We start from the raw sequence: 18771 nt of genomic DNA on the forward strand, positions 1-18771 counted from the left end.
GGTAGTGGGAAACAGTTGTGGGATAAGGTTGATCAGAGGATAATAATTCCATTTTGTGGCAACCTCTGAGATTTTGAAACTTTTTTGTATTCAAGCATGTTCATTTGCACTCAAAGAACACCCTTCAAATATATAGGAAGGAATAATCTGGAGAAGGCTAGAAGTAAGAACCCTGTCACACAACAGGAAGATGAAGGCTTTGTTTCTCAGCAGTGAAATTGGGCCCCCACAGCACCCAACACAAGTATAAACAGCTATTCTGTCAGAGAGGAAGATGCTTTTCATCTGTCATTAGAAACCAAGACAGATACTGAGTTAGTGCTTTATCTGCCTTGGCAATGGATCTGTTGCCAACCCAAACTATTTCTTAATAGAAATTTTAAGGAAACCAGAAGGTCTCCAGGAAACATTTCGACCGCTCAGTAATCAACATGTTCTCTGACCATCTGTGGGCTGATAAAGTTGAATAGTTTGCTAACAGTCATCATCCATCTACTATTCAATGTTACAGTAACACTTCAGCTAAAAGTGCTTGTCACTGGGAGTTAAGTGTCATCATCCCCCTAACACAATATGTAACACAAGTGTGAAAAAGGAAAGGCAGTTTTTGAGATGACTCAGCTCCTGCAAAGCTCAGCCACCAAAGACTCATTGCAGTGTATGTTTCATTAGCAACATCTGCTCTTTTTGACATGCTATTTTCTATACTTTCACTTTTCTCATAGTGAAACATATCTGGCAGAGCCACTGGTCTGCACTTTAAACTTTCCCTGGACTAATGTCCTTTTATATTTCCTAATGGATGCTCAGATGCTAAGAGGGGCATATGGAGGGACAACAACAACATGGTTCCCACAAGCAATCACTGGTACCCTACAGTGATTCTGACTGAGCTGGATGAATTAAAAAGCCCAAGGTGACATTTCTCTCTCTCTTTCCCCACCATCACTTGCCATCATTCCATATGTTCCATCTTCTTCAGAAAAAGGTAAATGTCACCCTAGAGTAAGTAAGAATTTATCTCCTTTCTGGGAAAGACAAACACACCTGAAGAAGATGGGGAGCTCAAGATGTGACAAGCGTTATTTATCTCATTACTCAAGTATCAATAATACAACAGGTTAAAGCAAAAGCATGAAGGACAGATCACACAGATGAGTAAGCAGGATACTGATAGAATTAAATATATTACCTATTAATACAAAGTCAGCTTCTACTGAAGTTGCATGGGCAACGATAATTAAAAGAAACAAAACAAAAACCAAACAGCATTACTGAATCATTGCTGCCTAGTGAACCATTATAAACTACACTAGTCATACGGTGGGACTTGATCTTCACAGTCTCGCTGTCATTTGGTATTTTACCTAAATATTGACTCCAAAACTGGTTTAAAAGTTTATTTCTGAAAGAGAAATTTAATTAAATATTCTAGGAACTGTAGTGTAGTAATACTGTGTGGATTTACATCTAAATTCTGCCTGGGGTCTCTGTGAAATTGCATCAGACTTACCATGTGTGTGTGGCAATCTAAATCCAGTAAATTTAAATGATGGATAAGAAATGCTGAAGCTACCTGCTTCACTAATTTTCATCAGATCAATCAAAATAACGCATGATAGCATCAGCCTTCCAAAATCGGAGATCTGAACATTTCAATTTTGCTTTTAAAACAGGAAATCTGTCAAGATACACTGATCCTTAGACCACGCTTTGATTTTGATGCCTTCTTCCTTTTGTTTCTTTCTTTTTCTAGTTAAATAAATTTTACAGACAAATTGCCAATCAGAGATAGACCAATGTCTGCTGACTCCAATGTCCATTCTCTTAGCGTTGAAACGTATGGAAACACGCTGCAGTTGTGTACTGAAGGTATATGACAGCAGGGAATTAGCAGTTTCAATGAAGAGCACTGAAACATCAGACACCCATGAGAAAGCCATTACAGTGCTTAAATGGGGGCCAGGGGGACTGTTTTTCTAAAGACACAGATGGATGCTGAATGTAGACTTCAGAAGACGAGTCTACGAGGAGCTACCTGAAAATCCTGCCTCTGTGCCATTAGCACTAGTGGGTGTTAAGTGGTGGTACGGCAAGGAGGAGCTATCTTCGCCTCTCCTGGCACCAGTAAAGTCTCAGCAGTAGCTCTCATCTGTCTTAGTGACCAACACAAAACCTGTGAATTGGACCCTGGAATTAAAAGTGCTTTATATTTTTGAAATCGCTAGTTAATAAATAAGGGGCCAGCAGATTGTACAAAAACCAAAGCAGTATAGTTCTGGGATTTATTGACCAATAAAACTTGTTATTGTGAACTGCAAATGGCTTCCTCTGTGCAGCTTTTTACATCAGTTTGTTGTTTTTTTGTTGTTGTTGGTGGTGGTGGTGGTTTTTTTTTTTTTAACAACTCCTATAGGGAAGAAATCCTTTTTCATTACATTATTAGTGTACCTGGGCCCAGATAAATGGACAGAGAAATGTGGTACAATCAGGGAACATTTAAAACAATAAGCCCCAGACAGCAAAAGAAAGAGTGCATGAGGAAGTGCAAACAAACAAAAGACAGTCAACAGTGTGATCAGAATAGAAAATTTGGCACTTGTTACAGAAACAAATCTCAAAAGCTTTTTCAGCCTTATATTTGGCTGCTAGTGAATAAGATAAACAGGCTGGTGGGAGGTGAGCTGAGGGAATACAATGTGAATCAAAGCAGGCGGTGTTATTGCTTTGCAAGGCAATGGTTAGGCTTCATGTGGAGTAGTATATCTAGCATTTGTCATTCGTTCTTAGATAAGATATAATTTCTCTTGAAGGAATGTAGAACTGAGTAACTTAAGTGATGCCAAACTTCAAAGATTTAAAATGTGAAGTAGGAGTGAGAAAAGTTATGCATACCCAGCCTGATAAAAATAAAGATGACAAATTTCTCTGCAGATTGGAAGAGATTTAGGAATTAGAATTAAGGCACTCAGTCATTTTTCCTACTTTGCTTTTATCATTCCTCTTATTATCACATTAAATGCTGCCACTCTGGGCAAATGGCACAGTGGCAGAAGTTCTGGAAAGGTGATCTCCTTTAGTAGAACTACAGAAAACATCATACATTCATGGGTTATTTTGGTCTGTGAAATATTCTTACCCAAAATTGGGATTAAGAGGGGAAGTTGGGTTTCTTGAACATCTAAAAAATGTCAGATGAAGAAAAGTGAAACATTATTTCAGTTGGATTGTTTTGTCTTTTAAATATTTCACCAATATATCATTTATATTTTGAAACAAAGTGTATTTTGTTTTCATTTAGAAAACACTGACACATCAGCAGTTTGAAACCTTTCAGCATTTTTCCTGAAGCAAGAAGTTCACCAAAAGCTGTTTTTTTCCTAAGCGTTAACATTTTCCAAGGAAGAAAAAAATTCTCAATAGATCTATTTCAGAACCACCCTATGCAGCCTGACACAGCTTGATCCAAAGGCCACTGAAGTTAATGAAATGACTTTTGTTGTTTTCAGGAGGCTCTGGGTCAAGCCATTTAATGACCAGAAAGGGACCAGAAGTCATAATGCAGTACCCATCACCAAAACCTGACTACTGGCAAAAAAGGAGTGGAGCTGCTCCGTAACTCAGAACATAACAGTTAGCAAAGTGAAAAAAGCAGGTTTGCAAAATTAAAGTGTAGATGTTAGGAGTTCAGCAATTGCTTCTGAGCTGCATGTTCCAGTCTAACAAAACCCACATAAGAAGAAAGTCATTGTGATTCTGCTGATGTGCAGGGGCAGCGGGTCACAGCCTCTAGGCAGATTACCAGTGGGCTGCTGAGCGGCACCCAGGCATGGAAAGGCGGGGGGGGGGGGACAAAAGATGAGGGTTACGATTAGAGTATATGTAAGTGGGAAGACAGAAATCTTGACTAATTAAGCACTTCGCATCTCTCAAGTGCCACTTTTAAATTAAGGCATGAAAATGTTTTGAACTAGTAACTTTTTAACCCATTCTTGCTGTGACCAGCCCTTCTAAAGAAGCTCCCTTTGCACAGGCTATTGCTACTTGTCATCTCAGCCCTGCTAACAGCATTTTTTTCTGGTGAAAAGCCCAAAATCATTTGCAAAATGAGGAATTACACTTATTCTCCCTCCCTTCCTGACATGGCAAAGCAGCCCCTGCAGCCTGCAGACCACCACAAAACAAGGGGCTCTGTCCCGCTAGGTCTGCCTTTGTGCAAGGTTCATTCTACCAAGGAGACAAATCGACTCTTCATACTTAAAAACACAGGGAACACACAAATCAATTAGAAACTAAACATGTTTTCATATTCCTGCATGTTCTGAGATAAAAATCCCACTGAATAAACTCAACAAGTACACAACTCCTAGGGAATTAGACTAAAACTATGACCTAGTAAAAAATCAGTATCTGGTGAAAACTGACCAGTTTCTAGCTCTGCTACAACTCTCACACTCAGGCCAGACTCACCTCTCCGTGAAGTTTACATCAGTTTTTGGCTTTGCATGGAAACCAAACAAAATCAAGAAAATACAGTGTGGTGATTTTCGGGGCTTTGTTGTTTGTAAATCCATGTATTAGATTGTCAGCTTGTACAAGACTGGATAGCTTCAATGAGCCTGGTGAAGTGATCCTGATTTACACCGGATGAAAGCCTAGCACAGAAAGTATAAGCCTACATGAGCAAAAACAAAAGGGTTTTATAATCCGGAGTTTGCAAAACAAACAGAAGACCTCCTGCCCTGCACAAAGAACTTTAGACTTGAATTATCACATGCAAAGTAAATATCGCTGGCTGCACAGCAACTGAAGCTTGTAATTTTGGCTTGCCAAACTGCAAAGGCTTAAAGACCTGTGAAAGAAATCAATCCTAATAATTCTTAGAACAGGTCCAATTCATTTTATATTTAGAGTAAAACTAGCACTGGGAGAAAGGCAAGAACACAACGTCTGTGGCTCATTCATTACTGGTATTCATAGAATTATTAAAGCATAAAAAGGGGGAAAATACTCTCAGCCATCAACAGGCCAAGGGGGAATTATTATCTTACTAGAGGCCAATACCTCGAGAATAGCAGGATTTAGGGAATAATGAGGGCTTTTTAAAATTGAAAATCACATGTCTGGTAAGCAGATGGTTTTCAAGACAATGAATAAAGTCAACTGGAGGATGTTACGAGACTGTACTATCTCTGCTACAAAGCAAAAATAATAAAATGAAAGGCAATAGCCAAATAAGTATATGTGAGGGCCAGCTACATGTAGCTGGTTCCTCTACACAGGGTCAGAAAAAGGCACAGACATTTCCTCCTTTCTGTTGCCTTCACCTTCCAGATCCAATTGATTTCTGAATGCTTTACTGTCAATCTCACTCAATGTGCCATTTTCCAAGAGAGAGAGAAAAGGATCTATCCAGCTACAGGAAGCAAGAACCCAGCTGCGCTGCTGGCCGTGGGGGAAGTTTGAAGCACACCTCCCCACAAGGGCAGGAAGAGGAGAGCTCCTGACTCGCTCAGAATACCTACCCCTCCAGTGCTGCTGCTGCTCCGCATTGTCTCTGATACAAACTTCACTTCTGATGGCACTGTATGACTTAAACTGAGGATTTCAGAATATGTGATAGAAATTGACTCTGCTCACTTTTTAGTTTTCATGTTAGCAAAATTCATGCACAAAACTGTTTTGTGTTAGACCCTCAGTCACAGACTACACGAGATGATTTTCATGCATGCACTCGCATGGGGAATTGCTTGTATTATGAAAATCAAAGCCCCAGGTGGCAGATTCTCAACAGCCTGTGCAATGAGTGGAATGCATAAAAAATACATGTAATAGGAACTATCTATATTGGAGTGATATGCCATATATGTAGGTCTCTTGAAAATCTGGTTTCATGTGTCAAAATTCAATCTCTTTTAATCTACCTTTAAAAAATGGTTGAATTCCTAAAATTAGACTTAGAAGCCTGTGATTTCTAGCTGGAGAGGCAGCAGTATTGCACCAGCAATTGAGTCAATTCTCATTAAGAGTCATGACTGTTTGCATAAACAGAAATGACAGTTTATAGGTAAATCCTACCCAGTGTGGAGTCCATTCATTTTAAATGTTATGCTCAAAAGGCCACAGCAGCATAATAATGTGAAGGCAGGCATGAAGACTCCAATAAAACTGCACCCACTGGGTCAGTGCCACTGCATAGCATGCTCTGGATATTTACAGAATGATTATACATTAGGTGGTCAATCAAAGCTCAGTCTGTCTGTCATAAATATTAGACCTAAAGGCCACAGGTGTGGATTTTACAGAACTGTTTCTTGTCTCCACTCTCATAGGGTATAATACCTATGTACCTTTATAAAGAATTTGCTTTCATTCATTCAAGCCTTTCTTAAAGTGACTCTTCTGTACACTGCATCTATTATGTTAGTTTAATAAGGATACTCCCCTGATGCTCATACCTCCTGGCAGAACTGTGCTGTCATTTTTTTCATCTCTCCTGTGGTCATGCAGACAATGAAACTAGGAACTCTGCTGCTTACATTTTTCAACTTACACTGTCTTATCAGTTGATGGCAGATGGTTTGGGGGAATCTTAGAGGGAAAAGAGCCACTGCTAATGTCACCTCCATATCTTGAACTTTAGTCTTTCCCACTGCATGGTATTTGTTAGCAAAACATGGACACCAGAGCAACAGAGCAGCCTGTATGAATTGTGAGAGGAAATCCTCTCACCAAGAGAGACAAAGCACAAATATCTCTGTTCTGTGTATCAGATGGGGGAAAAAAACAACAACCCAGAAACACTCTATTAGAGTAGTTCTGCAAATGTCAGATTTTAAATGCTTTGTGGTATGCAAAAGGCAGTAACAGACTTTCAGCATAAAATAATGGTTTTACAGAAAGGGCTCAAAAAAAAAAAAAGTGGGGTAAAAAATTGGGGGGATAAGGAAACAGGGAGCGGAGCATGCACAGGATCTCCACACAAGCAAAAGACCTGCTGCCTCTTTATAGAGGCAGCATTCCTAGGGGGAAATAACCCTTAGAGACAACTGTAATACAGCATGGCTGCAAAGGTGGACAGCACCAAGGAATCATAAGCAAGCATCATCCTGCGCTGGTCCATCCACTGCTCTGCCTCCACGCTGGAACAGCACACTGAGCTTCTCAACTGTGTTAGTGCAGAGCTCTCCCAGGCTGATTAAACCCTCCTAAGAATTAACATCAGATACATTCAACAACATAGGCATGGTGTCAGGTGGATGCTGCTACAGTTTTCCAGGGCATGAGCTGTACCACCTACACACGATGAAACCCATACACGCACAGCAGTTCAGCACTCGGCAGGGGATTATGGTAACACAGCCTTGCAGCCTGTGGACATGTCTAGGTGTTTTTGTTGTAGTTTAGTTTTTGTTTGCTTGATGGTTGGTTTTAGTGCTTTGTTTTGTTTTGTTTTTGACACAGCAACAACCAACAACTTAAGCAGAAATACATTAATGGCAAGAAACTGCCTCAAACAATATATCTAATCTATTCTACAAAAACTTCTGAACTCGATTACAACGTTTTTGTGTTCCCCTGTGATTTCAATTCTATCTTAATGGCTTAAGAATCATGCTGAAGGCATTGCAAACCTAGGGGTTTTGCATTATTCTTAGAGCATATTTATATCACATCTTTAAAGCAAGCAATGTTTAAATATGTTGGAGCACAACTGAATTGCACTGTGATCCCAGCAGAGAACTTGAAAAAGACACCAGCAACATCACCATTAAGCTAAAGATCTCTGCTGTATATTAATTCACTTTTATAAACTCAGACTGCTCCTCACAGGATTATTTTAGCCCAGAAAAAATCAACACTATTCACAACAGCTGGTGGTTTCATATCTGAAATGGACTCACTACTTTAGGTGTTACTCTGCATTATGTAGGGCTTTGAATCATTTCCTGTGGATCTTGGGAGAATTTGTCCTTACTGGAGTTGAATGAACAGCATTATCCTCGGTCCTAAGCAGAAAGCAGTTGCGTAGCAAAACAATTAATATTAGTTTTTAAATTCTCTTGATCTGACCCTCCCCCCCCCCCAAAAAAAAAAAAAAAAAAAAAAAAAGTTGTCGCTTGTGGTTCAGGCAGGAGTAGATTTAACAATGTTTGGACTGATTGAAGAGCCTTCCAAAAAACATGCCCAGGCAATCCAAACCATTTTCTAGGTGTCACTGAAAGGCTGCAGAGACTCTTTGCAGCCTTGTGGTAGGATACCAGCACCAATTTTGTATGCTTGTTTTCCTATTTGAGGACTGCAATTGAGTTTTACCCTGTGACATTCAGGAAGCGAATCAGAGCCTATATGTTTTTTTAATGGAACAAAGAATTATTCTCATGTAGACTTAGCCAATTGTTGATTTTTAGCTAGAGGCTCAGAGGAGACTTTTTACATGACCAGGAGGAAATGGTTATTGCAGTCAAATTTTTCAAGAAACTGTGAAACATGCATCATCAATATTTAATATGAATAAAAATATAGCTTTTTTATACTAAAATTCACATATACAAATTAGCACTAAAGGAGACTCTTCTGCCTCCTGAAGGATTTTAAAAATGCAGTATCAGAGTACTAGTCACTTCTGCTGAGGGTTTTAGAATTGGAAGTAAATATTTATTGCAGAATACTAATAATCTGTTTACACATGGAAAATGTTTCAAAGGACTGTCAGATACTTCTCTTTCTCTCTAGAGAAGAAGGCATTTTCTCTCCATATATAAAGATGCAAAAGGTATTGCCAAAATTAGGTGTGCATAGCAATGACTTAAGGCTAAGCATATTATTGTTAAAAATGGGACAAATCTTATGTTCCTTATTAAAGTAAAACTTCTCATGGAAGTGAAAGCATGACCATTTGCCAGATCTTATATGTTATCCTGGACACAAGAGGCACTACAAACAGTACTGGAGACAGCAAAAGCTTGCAGTAGTCACTGACAATCAACTGGGCAATACATTGACACCTGCATAAAAAAGACAGCTAAAGCCAGAGATGATAGGAGATGAATGAGTTCATCTTGTGTGATGATGTGTTTGAGATCTTCTAGATACAGAAAATTCACTGTCAGTCAAAAGGGTCAACTATTTTGCAATAGCGCAAGACAAAAAGGATGGCATTATGAATTTGTTCTTCTGTGACAGGATCAGTGTATATCTTCTCTCCCGTTTCTTGTTTTTCCATTAGTTCAGGAGATAGCAAGGAAGATAAAACAAGGCTGGAATAAATGTAATTTTAGTTTTTCTGGTGGAGCCAAGACAACATGGTACAAAGCCCTACTTTAGCTGTCAAAGACAGCATGTAAGAGGCTACTGTTGCTATTACATCCTTTGTCAGCAGCAAGGAAAAGTTTTTCAATCCAGGCACTTTCCGACACCACCTGACATGAATTTCAGATTTTTGATAGAAATGGAAAGATCCTATCATGGCCATTCTCCTAGGGAATTTGCCCCTAGAAGTTCCCAGATCCTTGGTTTTTACTGTAAACTTGTGTGTGCTGCCATTTATAACACAGTGAAATACAGCACATATGCAAAAACTAGGTTTCTCCATTTCCATGATACATATTGTAGCCTCTTTCAATTTCCCCCCAAATTAAGAGTAGTCCCAAAATTAAAAGAATAGTTCATCTTGTCCTATTGATATTCAGCAGCTATTGATTCATTTCAGAAGGAAAAATTTTACCAGAAAATGCTACCCACTTACCTGGCTGACACTCACAATGAAACTTAGAGCTCAGAAAAAGGTTTTGTCAATGTATTTATGAACATATACATTGGCAGAGCATATCCTTAATGCTTTACAATTCATTGACTTAGTGGCAGTTATAGCTTTTATTGGCTTACCTTTAATTAAGCTATTCTTACAACCTACGCACAGGAACAAGGTGAAAATCAGATCCTAAACATTAAACATACTTTTAAAAATAGGACTCAGTCTTGACTAGCTGGACACAAGGCTCATAACTGAAGTTTGTCCAGTTAATATTTGCTATAGTTTATGATGTTGAATTAAAGGTTGCGGGAGGTAATTATTCCCTTCTCTTTGACACTAGTGAGACCACATCTGGAGTCCAGTGATGGGCTTCACAGTAAAAGACAAACATGGACATACCTGAGCAAGTCCAGTGAAGGTTCACAAAGATGATTAAGGGCTTGGAGCACCTTCCATACAAGGGTAGCTGGAAACTGGGATTGCTGAGCCTGGAGAAGAGACAGTTCAGGGAGATCTAATCAAAGTGTAAAGATACTCGATGTGAGAGAACGAGGAAGATGGAATCAGACTCTTCCCAGTTGTCCCCAGTGACAGACAGGATGATGCAATGGCACAAACTGAAACACAGAAAATGCCATTTAAACAAGAAAAAAATTCTTTGTTAGGGTGGTTGAACACCAGAACAGGTTGCCCACAGAGGTTGCAATGTCTTGGAGCTGTGCAGAATACAACTAGCCACAGCCTGAGAAACCTGCCGCTAGTAGTTAACCCTGCTTCAGCACGGGAGGGCTGGGCAAGTGATCTCTAGAGCTCCCTTCCAAATTCAACTGTTTGGTGGTTTTGTGATTAAGAGGAAAAGAGACTCCTATACTTTCTGGAAAACCAAAATATGGTTTCTATTCCACATGTTCATGTTTGTATTTTTTTGTCATCTCAAATCAGAACGAAAACAAAATTATAAAATGTTTCATGTTGATAATCAAAATGTTTCACACCCTAATAATTATGTTGTATTGCATTTTCAAAAAACATGATATATTTATTTTACTAAATTTTTCAGTGCATCTTCACTCTGATGAAAACTTCAGTGGAAGTAGTATGTCCCATGCAACGTTTTTGTTTAATATCTTCTTATATAAAAACTTCTAGTTGGAAATTGTTCAGCCTGTTCTTAAAGCCTGGTTTAGGCCACTTATTTTCAAACTTGATTTCCTAGCATTCCAGGGATCTCTCTGAGTACTTGTGCCTTCAAACTCACAACACATCACTAATATATAGACATGTTACAATATACACAAAAGGCCTGATCTGAAGCATGGGAAGATTGCTATACACAGCAATGGACTTCAAAGCATCTCCACAGTTTGCAAGTAGTTTTGTTTGTTTTCTCTTTTTGCTGTTGCTTTGGGGATTTTTATGTGTTTTTTCTTCTTGTTTTTATCTAGGAGATACTTACATACTTCCTATTTCAAACAAGAAAATAAACAATAAAAGAAGAGGAGAAATTGCTAGCAGAAGCAAAATAAAATGGATAGCAAAGCACGTAGCATAGGTCTCATAAGTAAGTATGCTTTCTTAACTGAATCTTTTTTCTCTGCAGCTGCCAGTACCAAGGGAAAGAACTCTGAGCCAGTTTAGCAACAGAATTTCTGAGTATTGTCTGACTGCAGCACTATGACAGAAAGGTTTATTGCAAGCTGCCAAATTAGGGACCACAATAATTACCTGAACCAAAGACTCTGAAGAATAGCTTCTGGGTAATGGAATTTGATAATGCATGCTGTTCCTTTCATGCCATGTGATATAGTATTGTCCTAGAACTGCTGGAACAATGGTAACAGCCCCATGAAGCCTTCCTTCCATGTGCAGATCAGCCATGTCAGCATGCAGAGCAGTGCCCATTCAGTGCAGACTTTCCTTTCCTCTTCTGATACAAAATTTCTTGCTCCAAATAGCCTGCAGCTGGTTTTATTTGCCTTGGTTTTATTTGTCTTTCTCAATTATGAGAGACCACTGCATGTAATAATCCTTTTATACATTCTTTTAATTAGGTTGTAAAATGTGACCAGTTCCTTTCTGAGATATATATTTATACAATTAAGAAATATATAACTACTAGTATTTATCATTAATTATTATTTCACAGATACAATGTAGGCATTTGCATTTTATCACATGCCATCAATAAGTCAAGAAAATGCAGAGTCAAGTTCATCTCCCTGCAATTTCTGAAGTTGCATCTAGCCTAAAATTTGACTCACTCATGCTAGACACCCACAATTAAATAAATGTATTCTGGCCATGTTTAATGACACCAGGTGAGGGTATGACAAATACTTCAGTACATCTTTAGGTTGCTAGACTGCTATAGAAAAAAATCATCAAATACATCATACACAGTGTTATTGTGACAGTGATGACCGTATACAGCAGTGCTTATTTCCCATTTCAACATGTATCTCTTATTTCTAGGATCAGGGTTACACCAAAGCTAGATACACACATTTTTCCATTGAACAATGTCAGCTAGGGGTATTTTTGTAGTATCAAAAATCCTGGGGTAGACACAGTCACACTGTGAAAAAATAAATAAATAAAAATTGCTTCTTTCATTCAGCAGGGAAGTGGCATATGCAGTTATGACAAAGCCTTCTTTTACTGTCATTAGGTGCCCCCACTCCAGGAGGATTTCCACAGAGTAGCCTGTCTCTTTTGTGCATGTCTGAGTGACTGGGATCCAATGCTTGCTTAATCATCAGTTTTCCCCGTAAAGACCAGATACTGACAGGGCACATAATAAAAACGCTGATTTATTGCTCCCCTCCACAGCTCTACCAATACAGCAGCAAACCTCTGCTATAAGGCCTAGGCAAAAGGACCGAATAAACCCAAAGTTACTAAGTAAGACCCTGTCTAGACACACGTTAATTTTTTTCTAATCATATTGTAAGTGTAAGTAATAAAAATCTTTCTTTGATGCTACAGTATACATATTGAATATGCTCAGCAGCTGGTCTAAGGCACATTCACACTGATATAACTGAAAGTATACAAACTGGAAAACTACATAGTCACATCTTGGTCCTTGGAAAGTAAAGAGCAATTCAGCAGCACACTGTTTAGGCTCAGATACTAGGCTGTGTCACTCAGGGCTGTCTCAGCTTCTTAATACATACAGACAAGGAGAGAAAAAGAGGATTGGTAGGGTAAACTACATCTGCCAAAGATTGAAAGATTATTTACTAGAAGATGAAATATGTAATATAAGTCTTCTCTTAGTGAAATTTAGCAAAACAGAGTATGCAGTTTGCAGAACTCAGTCAGGAGCCAGCTGATGATAATACAATTTTAACATGGTCAGTAAAAAACTTTTTTCTCTTCCCAAATTGCTCATTAAAAATACTTAATTTTAAGAGCATTGTTGATCAACCTCTTTCAGAAGAAATGTAGTCAAAACCACAGGGCAAACAGAGTGCCACCAAACATGAGTCTGTATATGTAGATCTGGACACAGTCCTCCTGTTGAGGCAAGGAATCACAAGATTTCCTTCCAATACTCAGTACTTGGATGCATGGATTCAGGGAAATCAGAAGTAGCACCCTACACTGTCCCTTTCTCCCTAACTATGACACCTACTGTATCATAAAATAACATGACATTAATAGAAGCAATGTTTGATATTATGGCTGTTTACCACAAACATTAATCACAGACAACAGTCTGAAGACAAGAAATTTGGTTGATGTAAGCATCCTAATTTATACTGGATAAGACTCTGAACCTCTCAGATATTTGCTCTTAGAGTGTTATTAACAGTGCTCTTGCAAAACAAAGTGATACATGAATAGGAATGTATTTGATAATGTGTTCCTAGAGAATATAACATGATAAAATTCTCAGCTGGCAGAACTCCTTTTACACCAATTTAGGATATGGCTTATTACTAAATTTTTACCTTAGGCAATGAAACGTGTGTTTTGCAATGTGTCACCTACACTTCAGATGCAAGCAGGGATCCACAATCATTAGTGAACAGCAGTTAATTTTGCCTGTACACACTGGCAGAAATGATTACTGGGTAAACTAATAAACAAAACTCTACACCAGCACCCAGACAACTGTGGTGGGCTCTCACATTATTGCATGTGAACTTCTGACTTCAGTGGCTGTTCGGCAATGCTCAGATTAGGAACAGTTCCCTGAGTCACAACAGGATCCTGCTGCACTAGTGAACAATATTCACAGACTATTCAGTATCATGCTTTCAAATGAATTATTGGACACTTCATTTTTATTATTTACCCAGTGCTAATCGCATCACTATGACTTGGCATTAGAACTAGTGTTTAACAACATGGATTCAATAAAAGAACTGTATCCAACCTGGATGACAGGTTAAATCAATGCAGTACTAAGAAAATATGTCACTATGACAATGCAGCAAACGTACAGGAAAGCTTTGAGGGTAGAAATGAATCTTCAAAGGCTATAAACTAGCAGAAGTGAATGACAAGATTTGGTTAGAAATAAGAAAAAAAAATACATGAAAAGTGACCAAAATAAAACAATATAAATATTGTCCAAAAACATTGGAAAATGTGGTTTAGAGCTTAATGGTGAATTAAGATATATATTTATATATATCTTATATATTTATAAGATATAAGAATATTTAGAGCTTAATACAGAATAGAAGGATAAAGAGGAGGCATTTACTATGGTAGCTTCTAAGAACAGTATCAGCACGTGTAGTTTACTACTGAAGAAAACTACATGCATGTTTTTCAGCCACATTCCACTTAAGTTCCCATTTCCTGCATGCAACTCAGACGAAGTTTTAGCCTCTTTGCAAAACACATAATTTACTCCTTTGAGTTCATTTCTTATTGAAAGAAACCAAAAACCACACACCTCTTTCTAAGGGCATATCTGGGGAAAAGAAATACTGCCAAGACACAGTACACCTCTATACACCTTTTCATTTTCAATAAATCTTGAAAACAAAAAATATGTCTCAGGAGAACAAAGAGGTTTGATCCCTTTCTCTCTCCTCCCTGAACAGTAAGGGAGTTACTCTCTCCTGAGAGCTGGTGTCAGGCTTTAGGTGCTGTGTCTGAGGTTCAGATTTCTACCTTGACTCCTACAATGGGAAATAAGCAGATTTAAGCACTAAAAACAAACAAACAACAAACCAACCAAACAAACAAACAAAAAAACACACAGTAGGAACAGCAACAGCCAACAGTAGGTAGCCTTCTGGCCCCCAGACCTTAGCCCTTCTAGCTGAGCCATGTACAGGCCATAGTGTCCCAATATGGGAAATAGAGTACCTAACAGCCTTAGCAACTCTGGGAATTAAGCATTAACTTCTGCCTGTGTTTTTGGAAACCCCAATTAAGTAAGCATAGCATATGCACACTTAGCATGCAGAGACTGCGCTTCCTGAAGAAGGGAGCTGCCAAGCAAGAAGAATTGAATAACACAAGGTCTCATAAAAAGCATTAGTATACTGTTCACTGGCCAAGGTACTGGGAAGTGTTGGTATTCTTTTATCCAGACTGTTTTATTGATTATAATAAATTCAAATACTCCATATTACTGACTAGCTTAATATCTTTTGATTTTCTGGCTGCATTGTGGTCGACATTCAAAAGCAGTGTTTCAGATTCTGGCAGTTAGTGTCTCCTAGGTATGTTACTTCCTTTATTCTTTCACTCCCTTCTCCAGTCCCCCTAACTCAACCATTTCCCAGTGCTCCTAAGTGCACAACTGACTCTCAGGACCTGCAGCTTAGATGTAGGTGTTCAAGGAGTAAGAGCAAAGTTAGAAAGAATACACAAGAGAAGCACCTCTTTGAGCTAGTTTTCAGAGCTTTTCCTTGTCTTAGCACAGCATGTCTGAAATGCATTCCTAGGCACCAACCCTTTTTCTCCTGATACAGAATTAAATCGCTTGAATTTATCTATAAATTTTACTCCTAATTTATAGGTGATCTAGCCTATGCATCACAATGAAGTCTCCTTTCTTGGTCAGATGGTGCCTAAAACATAAGCCTATGAGTGCATAGGCCATGGATGTCCATCCTTCACCAGACTCATGATGTTCTCAGATGGTTCAGCATAGGGTTGGTAGCATTCCAACAAAACCAAAAGTAAGGAACAATAAAGGCCTCTGAAGATTTGGACCTTGGACTACTCGGTGCTGAATGGAGCCTAACTAAACCCAATAATGTGTATCTCAGTCCACATTCTACCACATGTAACACTGCTACCTCAACAGCTATCAGAGATGTGCAAAATAAAATGGTGAAAGACTGTAAACTGCTTTGGTACATCACAAAGAAGACTGTAATCATACATAGTTTGTGGATATATTTATTTTCTTTTTCTCTGCCATTTTAAAAATAGCAATAAAACTGTTAATATTTGCTCTCTTCTATACCAGAAGTAAAATATTGCAAGTGACTTTCTACCTTTCATTAATTTTTTACTATTATTTTTAAACTATTATAGTGGTAGCTAATGACTAAGTTTCCATGAATAAATGATGGTGCAGACTGAGATGTTGGTACATCTCTGATGAGACTAGTGAGGCCAAACTTACTCTATAAGCAAAATACTTGCAGATCTTTCTATTCGCAAGTTTATCCCACAAACGCTGCTGTTTACTTCACCATTCACACTGAATTTAACTCTATTCCACTTTGAACTAAACTTTTATTTTAAGTTTTAATGTCCTGTCAGTACTTATTATCAATCAAGTAAAATCTTTCAAGAAGAGCAAGCACAACAGTAAGAATTTTACAGAGGAAAGGATGTTAAAACATAACACAAGTATTCCTGAATATACTCATCCACTAGTGAGGACCACGACCTCACTAGTTCAAAAAGCAACAGCTTAGGTCTGTTCATACTGAGAAATCTCTGATATCTCCAATAACACAGTGTGATGTTCTGAAAATCATAGCATTGCTGATACACTAAATAGTGATCTTCCTTTTCAGCCATATCTAAATCAGTGTTCTACAGGTCTTAACATAGGTATCAGAAGCAAAGTGGTTTAGGGAAGCAATCCTTTAGCTGACAGCCTAAAACTTCTAAGTGCTATTCTTAGAAACACATTATATCAATATGTGCTTTTAGGCAAATCACTAAACCAAACCACATCACTTTCCTTATTTGCAAAACTGGGAAATAACAACACTCGTATTTTTGCAGAGTTCTTTGAAATCCATGTCTTGAAAGGTTCATAAGAGCATTTGATATTAATTATTACTATTGTTACTTATGTTGTAGGAAAACTGAGAACAGTCACTAGTTAATATTTAAAAGGCAGTGTAAATTGTATTCATCTTCAGGGCATGAGTTAAAGGGTGTCTTTGACCTCTTCTCATCACTTTCTATGGAGGAGAATATCACAAATAAAATGTAGCAGATAGTAGTTGTTTCCTGGCCATCTTCCAACAGAAATGCTTGCATTTTGCTGACTTAAAATTCAGTGAATTGTGTATATTGCTGTTTGCTAGGTGCTCCATATTATTGTGGGATGCTATTACAAATGCCTACAATTGTTATTCTTAAGTTCTGTTATTTACATTTGATGGTGGTGCATGGTCAAATTTTACTTTTGGTGTCCATGCAAACACAGAAACATCAGTGGAGTTTCCTGGTTGTAGTCAAAGGCACAATTTGTTAAATTGAAATTGAACTTTGTAATTTTCCCAGGTGGAAAAAAGACACAAGAGGGGTGGGAGTACCAACCTGAAGCATGACAAACAGCATGTTCCGACGGCTAAACTGTTAGTGAGGCCCCTTTGACGTGTCCCTCTCAAAACACTGGAAAACTGAAACACTTCTGAAAATTTCTTTCTCACAAGTTGATATTAGAATTAGCTGCAGGCAGACAGAGCTTAGAGTAGAAATTTGCTAAACAACCATAGAGCAGCCTTAGGTTTATGACATCAGTCATATGTATAGCATAAAACTTCCTACGGGTTCACCTCACAGATGACGGGTACTACTTATGGGGCTGCCACAAAGATATGCTTTGTTGTTGTTGTTTTTTTTTTTTGTTTTTGTTTTTTTGTTTTTTTTTTTTTGTTCTGGCTTATTGTGACTAGCATACAGACATGTAGTTATGTACTGAACCAGCCTTATTAAATTAGCATGTAACACGCTGACAGTTTAGCTTAAACAGGTAGGGACAATACGTAGTACTATTGTGGATATGACTGTATCATGACTCTTCTTAAAGAAGAAGTATCGTCTCATCATCTCTGAAAACCATAGCTTTAGTAATAACATCATATATTGCCTTTAAAAGGGAATGTTCCAGAAATAAGCAGGGATTACTGACTTATTTTGCCCTTGCAGCATGGAGGGTGCAATGGAAGCAATATAAGGTGCAGAGCGATGTGTTTTATCACACTGGAATCCATCAAGGAACTCTTCTAGAAAAAGAGACCATATGCAGACTAAGACAGCATGATGTATGAGTCGCATTGCCGAAATCAACTCTTGGATTCAGTAGTGCCATTTGAAGGGACAAAACCATTATTTTCTTTAGCCATTCAAGCAAGGGAAACATACTAACTCAATTGCCAGCACAGCTACCAGAAGGAAATTGTGTATTCCTTTTAGTATTCAAGACATAGCTCTATTGCCTTATTCATAAGAAATTCAGCATCTCTTTTGAAAACAGCAAAACAATGACTTTGTCTCCATTTTAATTTGGAAGGAGTCCAAATTAAGCTATTATGAGAGATAAATGATATAATGAGAGCTGCATGCAATTTACTGAAAAAAATGAACAAGCAAAATGACCTCTCAAATGTTTTGCGTTTTTCTTTTTTGAACTTACTGAAATTTTAATGTTCTAGGTAGCGAAGTCAAGTTTCATATTCAGCTTTTCTGTTAATGTTAACATGCACATGACAGGTTCCAACTAAGCAGAAAAATAGGACATTAGGTTGCCAACCTAGCATTCCGTTATTATCAAGAATAAATGAACTCAA

Source organism: Anas acuta, chromosome 10 (genome assembly GCF_963932015.1).
Source record: "Anas acuta chromosome 10, bAnaAcu1.1, whole genome shotgun sequence".
Taxonomy (NCBI): Eukaryota; Metazoa; Chordata; class Aves; order Anseriformes; family Anatidae; genus Anas; species Anas acuta.